The 8,183-nt window shown below is 44.8% G+C and overlaps 1 non-coding gene across 1 annotated transcript; it reads right to left on the minus strand.

The window, feature by feature from the left end:
- Nucleotides 1-3,360: 3,360 nt before the first annotated feature.
- On the minus strand, nt 3,361-3,433 carry Trnaa-cgc (transfer RNA alanine (anticodon CGC)). Its single transcript has one exon. It is a non-coding gene; the product is annotated as a tRNA-Ala (tRNA).
- Between the last annotated feature and the right edge of the window lie 4,750 nt (nt 3,434-8,183).

The raw sequence follows: 8,183 nt of genomic DNA on the forward strand, positions 1-8,183 counted from the left end.
TGATCCTATTTACTTACAACAGTGGTCAATTAGGTATGAAAAGCTACGAAAACTTGGGCTCAAAGCTATCCTCAATACGGACAAGTAACTAACAGAGTCATATATTAAACCTTACAGGACAATAACTTCTTACAAATTGTAATACGTCACCAACTGGTTCAGAAGCTGATCATTCAGGGAGGCAGCAACCAAAATTCAGGTACCAGTTACGACTTACGGTAAAAATCTCAATCAAAAATCAATCTCCCTCTCTCTCTCTCTCTCTCTCTACAAACACATATAGAAATATTCATATTATTAAAAAAGGTCATTTTATAAAGCTCGTCGCCGGATGTGGCTATTTTTCGGCTATATTCCATTCTACTTATTTATAGGACACCGCGAAATGTTTTAGAATATTTGACAAGGGCAGTTGTTTGCTGTGGTGTTCTGTATGCCCCGTATCTCATGTGCCTAACACCATGTAATATCAGTAAATCTTATTACAGTTTCTTGCTATCCCAATTTTGCAAAAGGTTTCACGCCACTCCTAACCAAATGTATTTGTGTGTGTTTATAGGCCAATCTGAAGACGCCTGAATTAGGCAGAACATGTCGTTGGTAAATAAATAATAATTAGAACCGTGCAAGGAAGACCTTTTCCTTCAGTGCACTTATAGAACGTCAGCATCGATTCCGTCGGAAACTTGGGGCTATCGCCTGAAGAGCCTCTAGCCATGTACTCAGCAATCCTAACAACAAGAGACCTACGAGAACTAAAATAGGATGGATAAATATCCCTACTATGCACATTATTAATCTTAAATGTACGATATGCAGTAACATCACGCCTATTTAAACTTTTCAAGCCACCGATGCTTTCAACACCACCGCCTACTCCTGTAACGACGCATCTCTAGAGTTGATCAGTGCAGTTGCCTGTGCATGAGCGCGAGGCACAGTGGCGGCGCTACCAGATACGGTCGCACTTATATAGGCGCTCGGCGTTATCAGCCTTGTCAACCCCGACTTCCGGTAATTTATTTTCCGAGGCGCCGACGGCAACCAGCAAAGCTAGGGTCGCCGTTCGCCGGCTGCAACCCGCAGTACACGCGCGAGACGTAATCGTGCAGCAGTCGAGCTGCATGACTGGCAGACATGAACAGGGTGCCTGACACAGAGAGCAATGCGTAATGCCCCTGACAAGCAAACTTCACCAGTTGGACCTCGCATTCTAAGGAGAGAAAAAAACACACGTACAATATCTCAGTCCCAGAAGCGATTCCGTGCGAAGCTCTGGGCCATTATTATGACAGCACCTAGTTGTGACTTGCTGGAAGTACACTTGCGTATCATCAGTTTGTCACTCGCTCCGCTCCACTTCAGCTGCTTTATACTCGAGCGAGAAGTACTGTACAGTGGAGCTATTACCTTTGGGAAAACTGGAAAGGACCGTAAAGGGGAGCCTTAGATTATTAAAACAAAATAAAGAGATATTTGCATGTGGTGTAGATGCTGTGAAAACCTGGATTCCTATGAAAAACCTTTCCAAAGTCAACACAATCTGTCTATATAAATTTAATAACACCTTCAGGAGAAAGTGCCAACGGCCTTGCCGCAATGGTAACACCGGTTCCCGTCAGACTAACCAAGTTAAGCACTGTCGGGCTGGCTAGCAAGGCAAACTGAGGAGCTACTTGATTGAGAAGTAGTGGCTCCGGTCTCGTAAACTGACATAGCTCCATATCCGCATCCAGTGATACCTGTGAGCTGAAGATGACACGCCGACCTGTCGGCAGCGTTGGGCCTCATGGCCTGTTCGGACAGAGTTGGATTTAGTTCGTGAAAAAGATGACGATTCACAACGTTAACATACAGTATTCGGGCTATCATGCCATAACGGAGGTAGGACTAAAAGTTTAAAGGATCTGCTGGAAATGTGTACGCTTTCAAGAAGAATCATGCGATTATACCACATAAAATAGCCCAAATTACTACAACTAAAGACATGGGTAGTGAGACAGCCGTACTTCCTCCATGTGTTGAGATTTTCCTAACACCAGAGCTATTACGGAAATGGTCAGTAGACAGAATGTGTGCAATACGGAGAAGAGGTGTGTTAGTTTACAAATCACGTCCATTCGATCTCTTACTCAAAAAAAAAAAAAAAAAAAAAAAAAAAAAAAAATGAAAGTCGATGATAGAGTCGTTCAGTTCATCAGCAACACGACACACAGCTATACAATAACGACAACGGTATCTGGAGATGGACAGTTGCTGTAACCTCTGTTTGTAGTTTTAAAAGAGCCAACTGGAATATTTGGCCCACAAGTCAAACAAAGTTTGATTCAAGCAGACATTTTTGTGGCAGTCGCCTCATCTTCTGGAAAACAAGAAACACTTACGGGTGTAGCGACAGAGAGAGTTTTCTAAACTGGTACAGGATGACACCAGAACTGTTTTAATCGTGTATTCATTTTCCGGCCTCCACCGAGTACAAGTTACGGTCAACCGCTGGACGTAGCTGCCTTTCATTATGAATGAAACACATATGAATGAAACACACAAAACACTGGTGTAATATTCTACAATATTTATTATTTGTTACACGAACCAGTTTTCAGCTATTGCACCATCCTTAGGTACAAAGATAAGTACGTGGTGCAGCGAAATTTTGTCGGGCCAAGAATTTTACATTAGTGCATGGACAGTGTATCTCCATTTCCAGGGATTAAAATGTTAATGTTAGAATTATGAATAAAACATGAGCGATTATGTCACTGTAAATGCTATGTAAGGTTGTTTAACTAAGATAAAACATGTGACACATTAATTAATGAGCTGTAGATAAATTACAGTTGTTGTACATAGAACAACACAATTGTTCAATAAACTTAATTGACGTATTCCAAAGATGTGGCCGAACAAAATAATCTTGTCTTTAACACATGCTAAATTGCAAACAAATAAGGTAGAATAGTGATATTAAGCAGGTGAGTGAAGTGGATGTGTTATACAAAGTACAAAATTTTTTAACATAACGAGAAAATTGTAGTAACTGAAATAAAGGAAATGGGGCACGTGAGTAAGAGAGGTAATTTACAACATGGCCTGGACAGGATTATGAATAGTATATGGAATTAGAAGAGGTGAGTCAGGGAACTGTGTCTGGTCATTCAGTACTAAGTTTGGATTGAGGAGGGAGGAGGAGGAGGAGGAGATTAGTGTTTAACGTCCCGTCGACAACGAGGTCATTAGAGACGGAGCGCAAGCTCGGGTGAGGGAAGGATGGGGAAGGAAATCGGCCGTGCCCTTTCAAAGGAACCATCCCGGCATTTGCCTGAAGCGATTTAGGGAAATCACGGAAAACCTAAATCAGGATGGCCGGAGACGGGATTGAACCGTCGTCCTCCCGAATGCGAGTCCAGTGCGCTAACCACTGCGCCACCTCGCTCGGTAAGTTTGGATTGATGGACATGTGTTTATTAATTTCCATTATTTTAAGATATTTCATCTTCCTTTCTTTGTGGGGTGAGACGTAATGCTTCATGTTTCACCTTATAATTATGGCCTTCTTTAAACAGGTGGTCTGCAAAAGCAGAATCTCCTTTTCTAAGTTTCCAACTTTTGTGGTGTTCCTCCAGGTGGGTACTTACTGCCCTGCCAGACTGACCTATATACAAATTGCCAGAATTATTAGTGAGGTTGTAAATTCCATTCGTTGCCAAAGCTCGAGTGCTCCCTTTACCAATTGGGCAAAAAGTGTCCGTCAGTGTCGTGCACAAGAAATTATGTTTTTACATTCATAGATTTAAGCTTTCTGGCTACATCTAGTGAGACTTTTCCTAAGTATGGAATTGTGCGCCATTTATTACAGTCTTCAGGTGGTGGGCCAAAGACAGATTGAGAAGAGTCTAAACCTGTTGTTTCTGCTTTTTGTGCATTATGAAGTCCACTAAGGCAGGAGGACAGCCATTTTTAGATGCTGTTTGTTTGGTGGCATTAAGTCCATTCGGAGGTTGTCTTAACTCATGCGGATGGATAATAGGCGATGTATCATAGAATGAAAGGTAGCATGTTTATGGATCACTAGGTGTCGAGAATTAGCCGGCATTACCATATCTGTGGTTGCAGGTTGACTTTCGCGTATTCGGTAATTTTTTCCGCAGGTTTACCAAATAATGTTTACCATCTCGACATCAGTTCTGGGCATCGATGTGAGCTTCGACCAACGTAAAAACATCCTTCGAACGCAGTCTCTACTTTACAGGCAGTTACATGCACCAGTATTTGGGGTAGTCTTCCAGTAACCCTGGTATCAAAGCGGCTACATCAATGACGAGCCAGATCACTTTGAACAACGAGTGACATACGTTTTTGAAAAAAAGTGTTCAAATGTGTGTGAAATCTTATGGGACTTAACTGCTGAGGTCATCAGTCCCTAAGCTTACACACTACTTTAACCTAAATTATCCTAAGGACAAACACACACCATGCGTGAGGGAGGACTCGAACCTCCGCCGGGTACTGTTTTGACGTTGGTAACGTGATTTGTCATTGTGTGCATTTCTAACACGTAGACAATACCAGAAACTTCCTTGTTTTTAACCGTTTTGTGTTGTGGTTCATAAATGCAGCATAGATGAATGAGACGAATGAATGTCATTAAGGTAGTTGAATAGCAATATTTAATCGTTAACAACAGTCTCCTGTGTTATTTTCTTTGGATTGGAAGGCTTATTCTGTTAAAGTGATATACATTTGCAGAATTTCAGCTATTATTCAATAGGAGGGCTTGGTTGTCATTATGCTGAGCAGTACATAGCGCTCTGGCAGTAAGCGAGCACTGTCGAGCGGAGAGAGGGCTAAACAAGCAAGGCGCGCTCGTATTTAAAAGCTGTACCTTGAGAAAGTCGTAACTGCGTAATATCAGAATATTGGCCCAAATTTTCGCGTGCGATCGATTACTGGGTCTGATACCTTGTAGTCTGCTTTTTTCTTCTTAAAATATAAGATCGATTTGGTGATGTTTCCTTGTGAAAGCTACAGCTTAGGCAAACTCAATGCAGAGACTGTTTCAAGGTCATAGACATTGTTGTTGTGGTCTTCAGTGCAGAGACTGGTTTGAAGCAGCTCTCCATGCTACCCTATCCTGTGCAAGCTTCTTCATCTCCCAGTACCTACTGCAACCTACATCCTTCTGAATCTGTTTAGTGTATTCATCTCTTGGTCTCCCTCTGCGATTTTTACCCTCCACGCTGCCCTCCAATACTAAATTGGTGATCCCTTGATGCCTCAGAATATGCCATATCAACTGAACCCTTCTTCTAGTCAAGTTGTGACACAAGTTTCTCTTCTCTCCAATTCTATTCAATACCTCATCATTAGTTATGTGATCTACCCATCTAATCTTCAGCATTCTTCTGTAGCACCACATTTCGAAAGCTTCTAGTCTCTTCTTGTCTAGACTATTTATCGGCCAACGTTTCACTTCCATACATGGTTACACTCCATACAAATACTTTCAGAAACTACTTCGTGACACTTAAATCTATACTCGATGTTAACAAATTTCTCTTCTTCAGAAGTCATAGACACTACTTATGATAAATCAGTGTCATATTACCTACACCATTGACACTGCTATATACGTGGTTATCTTTAAACCGTACATAGATAGCCTCCGACTCACCAGTGTTTCTGTATTTGAGAGTAATAAGTCATACTAGAAGTAAAATAAGACGTACGAATATCCTTCCAGTATACCTCTCTCGCCTCAACAGTACAGTAGGCACTAACATCACGAGTATTGAAATTTTTGCAGACCATCGAAACTGTCAGTATCACCGCAGCGACCAATAGCCACGGTAATCCAACCACGAACAAGTGAAGCTACGTCATTGTTCGTAAAGGTCGTTGGGACTCTCAATCATTGTAAAGTTTGTGAGTCAGAGGGTATCTACGGTGACAGTATATGTAGGAGTGTTAATGTTGTAGGTGATTTGACTCTGTATTATCATAAATAAAGTCTACGACCTTGAAAAAACTGCACACTGATCTTGCCAAAAACCGATATGCGGTTCCTAGAGTTGTAGTTCTCAGGGGTACCCTGAGATACTCTCTGTGTGAGGCGTCCCGTGCATCTCTGTGAGTCGCGCTTCTCGATAGCTGCTACGCAACTCAGAGCCGCATGATTACGTCACGCCCCGCAGTACCTCCCCACTGCTGTCGGGCGGCGACCCTAGCTTTGCTAGTCTCCGCCGGCGCCTCGGAAAATAAATTAGCAGAAGTTGTGGAGGCTCATTAACATCCGTGATTAACAAGTCTGGTGGTTCCCTTGTGAGTAGAAAATGTTGCCCATACGGGACCCTTAGTAATTGTTCCAAAGGAGTTCCTGCACTGGAAACTGCTAGCAGCAGCTGAACCGCCGTGAGAGTGCAGTGCTTGCAGGCAGGCAGGCAGGCAGGCGGGCAGCAGGCGGTGCCTCAGACGGCACGACGGGACCCCTCGGCGCTGCTCGCTACCCGCCTCCGCCGGCCGCCGCTGTATCAATGTTGTTGCTGGCGCCGCGGCGTCTGCTGAAGGCCGCCGCACGGAGCCGAGCCGGGCCGCGCTGTGTGTATTCAGCTCACGCCCCGGCCCGGCGCGGCCCGCGCAGGTGTCGCCCGAGCCGCCGGCTGTTTGCGAAATTAGCTACGTAAACCCCTCACGTGCTCATCCAATTACAAAGGCAGCCGCGTGCAAATTGAACTCGGCGCCGCCGCGCGAATATTCTCTTTGTGGCAAAGGCGGCACGCCCCGGTCCCGCCGCCACCGCCCCCAGCTACACCCCCGCCTCTGCCCGGCGGGCCAGGCCCGCTCCTTTCCCTTGAGGCGGGTGACGGAAGGACGAGGACCACACGACACCCACCCACGCCTTCACCCCCTCCTCCACCTACACCACCGGCGGCCGTCCACGCGGCCTCTGTTTGTCCCTGCGAGCGATTGTTTTGCCGCGCAGTCCTGTGTCCGAGAATGCGGCTTATTTAGCTGTCTCCCTCCAGCCCATGCGTCCCCGGGAAAGGTACGTTTGTAACGCTGCCCGCATCCGCGACCTATAAAAGTTGTGACGGCAACAATATTTTTAGCGTGTCGTGGCATGTAAATGGTATTCAGATATCTGTTATCCTTTCTATTATCTACTACTTTTATTATGTGCTACTACGAGGGTGATTCAAATGAAAACCTTAAATTTGTGTCCGCAGCTCGTGGTCGTGCGGTAGCGTTCTCGCTTCACACGCCCGGGTTACCGGGTTCGATTCCCGACGGGGTCAGGGATTTCCTCTGCCTCGTGATGGCTGGGTGTTGTGTGATGTTCTTACGTTAGTTAGGTTTAAGTAGTTCTAAGCTCTAGGGAACTGATGACCATAGATTTTAAGTCCCATAGTGCTCAGAGCCATTTGAACCTTAAATTTGTAATAACAAATCGAAATTTCGCACCGTTATGCTGTATTTTGGTAAGCATGCTACAAATAGCGTGTAGAATGGCTTGTAGCTGGCAGCATAGTGCAGATGCACACATACCGTTGCAGTATCATTATAAAGATGGCCGCCCCACTTGCGAATTGCACCAGGGAAGAACAGCGTTCTGTGATTCGGTTTTTGCGTAGTGAAGGTGTGAAACTTACTGAAATTCATTGACGAATGAAGGTTCAGTACGGTGATGCATGTTTGTCACAGCAGCAAGTCTACAAATGGAGTAGGATGTTCGCAAATGGTGTGACTTCAGTGGAAGATGCTCCGCCGGCCAGGGTGGCCGAGAGGTTCTAGGCGCTACAGTCTGGAACTGCGCGACGGCTACGGTCGCAGGTTCGAATCATGCCTCGGGCATGGATGTTTGTGATGTCCTTAGGTTAGTTAGGTTTAAGTAGTTCTAAGTTCTAGGGGAAACATTTTTTTTAACATGCTCCTCGTGCAGGTCAGGCACAACGAGCTGTGACTCCACAGAACATTGCAGCAGTTGAAACCATAGTGAAGGAAAACTGCCGAGTGACACTGAATGACATTGCATCATGTTTACAGATTAGTCATGGATCAGCACACCACAGTGTGCAAGATGTGCTCCAGTTTCACAAAGTGTCTGCAAGATAGGTGCCACGGCAGCTGACTCCTAAAATGAGAGAACGACGTGTTGATGCTTGTGAAGAACTTCTTCGGCGCTTTGA

This window comes from Schistocerca cancellata, chromosome 5, assembly GCF_023864275.1.
Source record: "Schistocerca cancellata isolate TAMUIC-IGC-003103 chromosome 5, iqSchCanc2.1, whole genome shotgun sequence".
NCBI classification, from domain to species: Eukaryota; Metazoa; Arthropoda; class Insecta; order Orthoptera; family Acrididae; genus Schistocerca; species Schistocerca cancellata.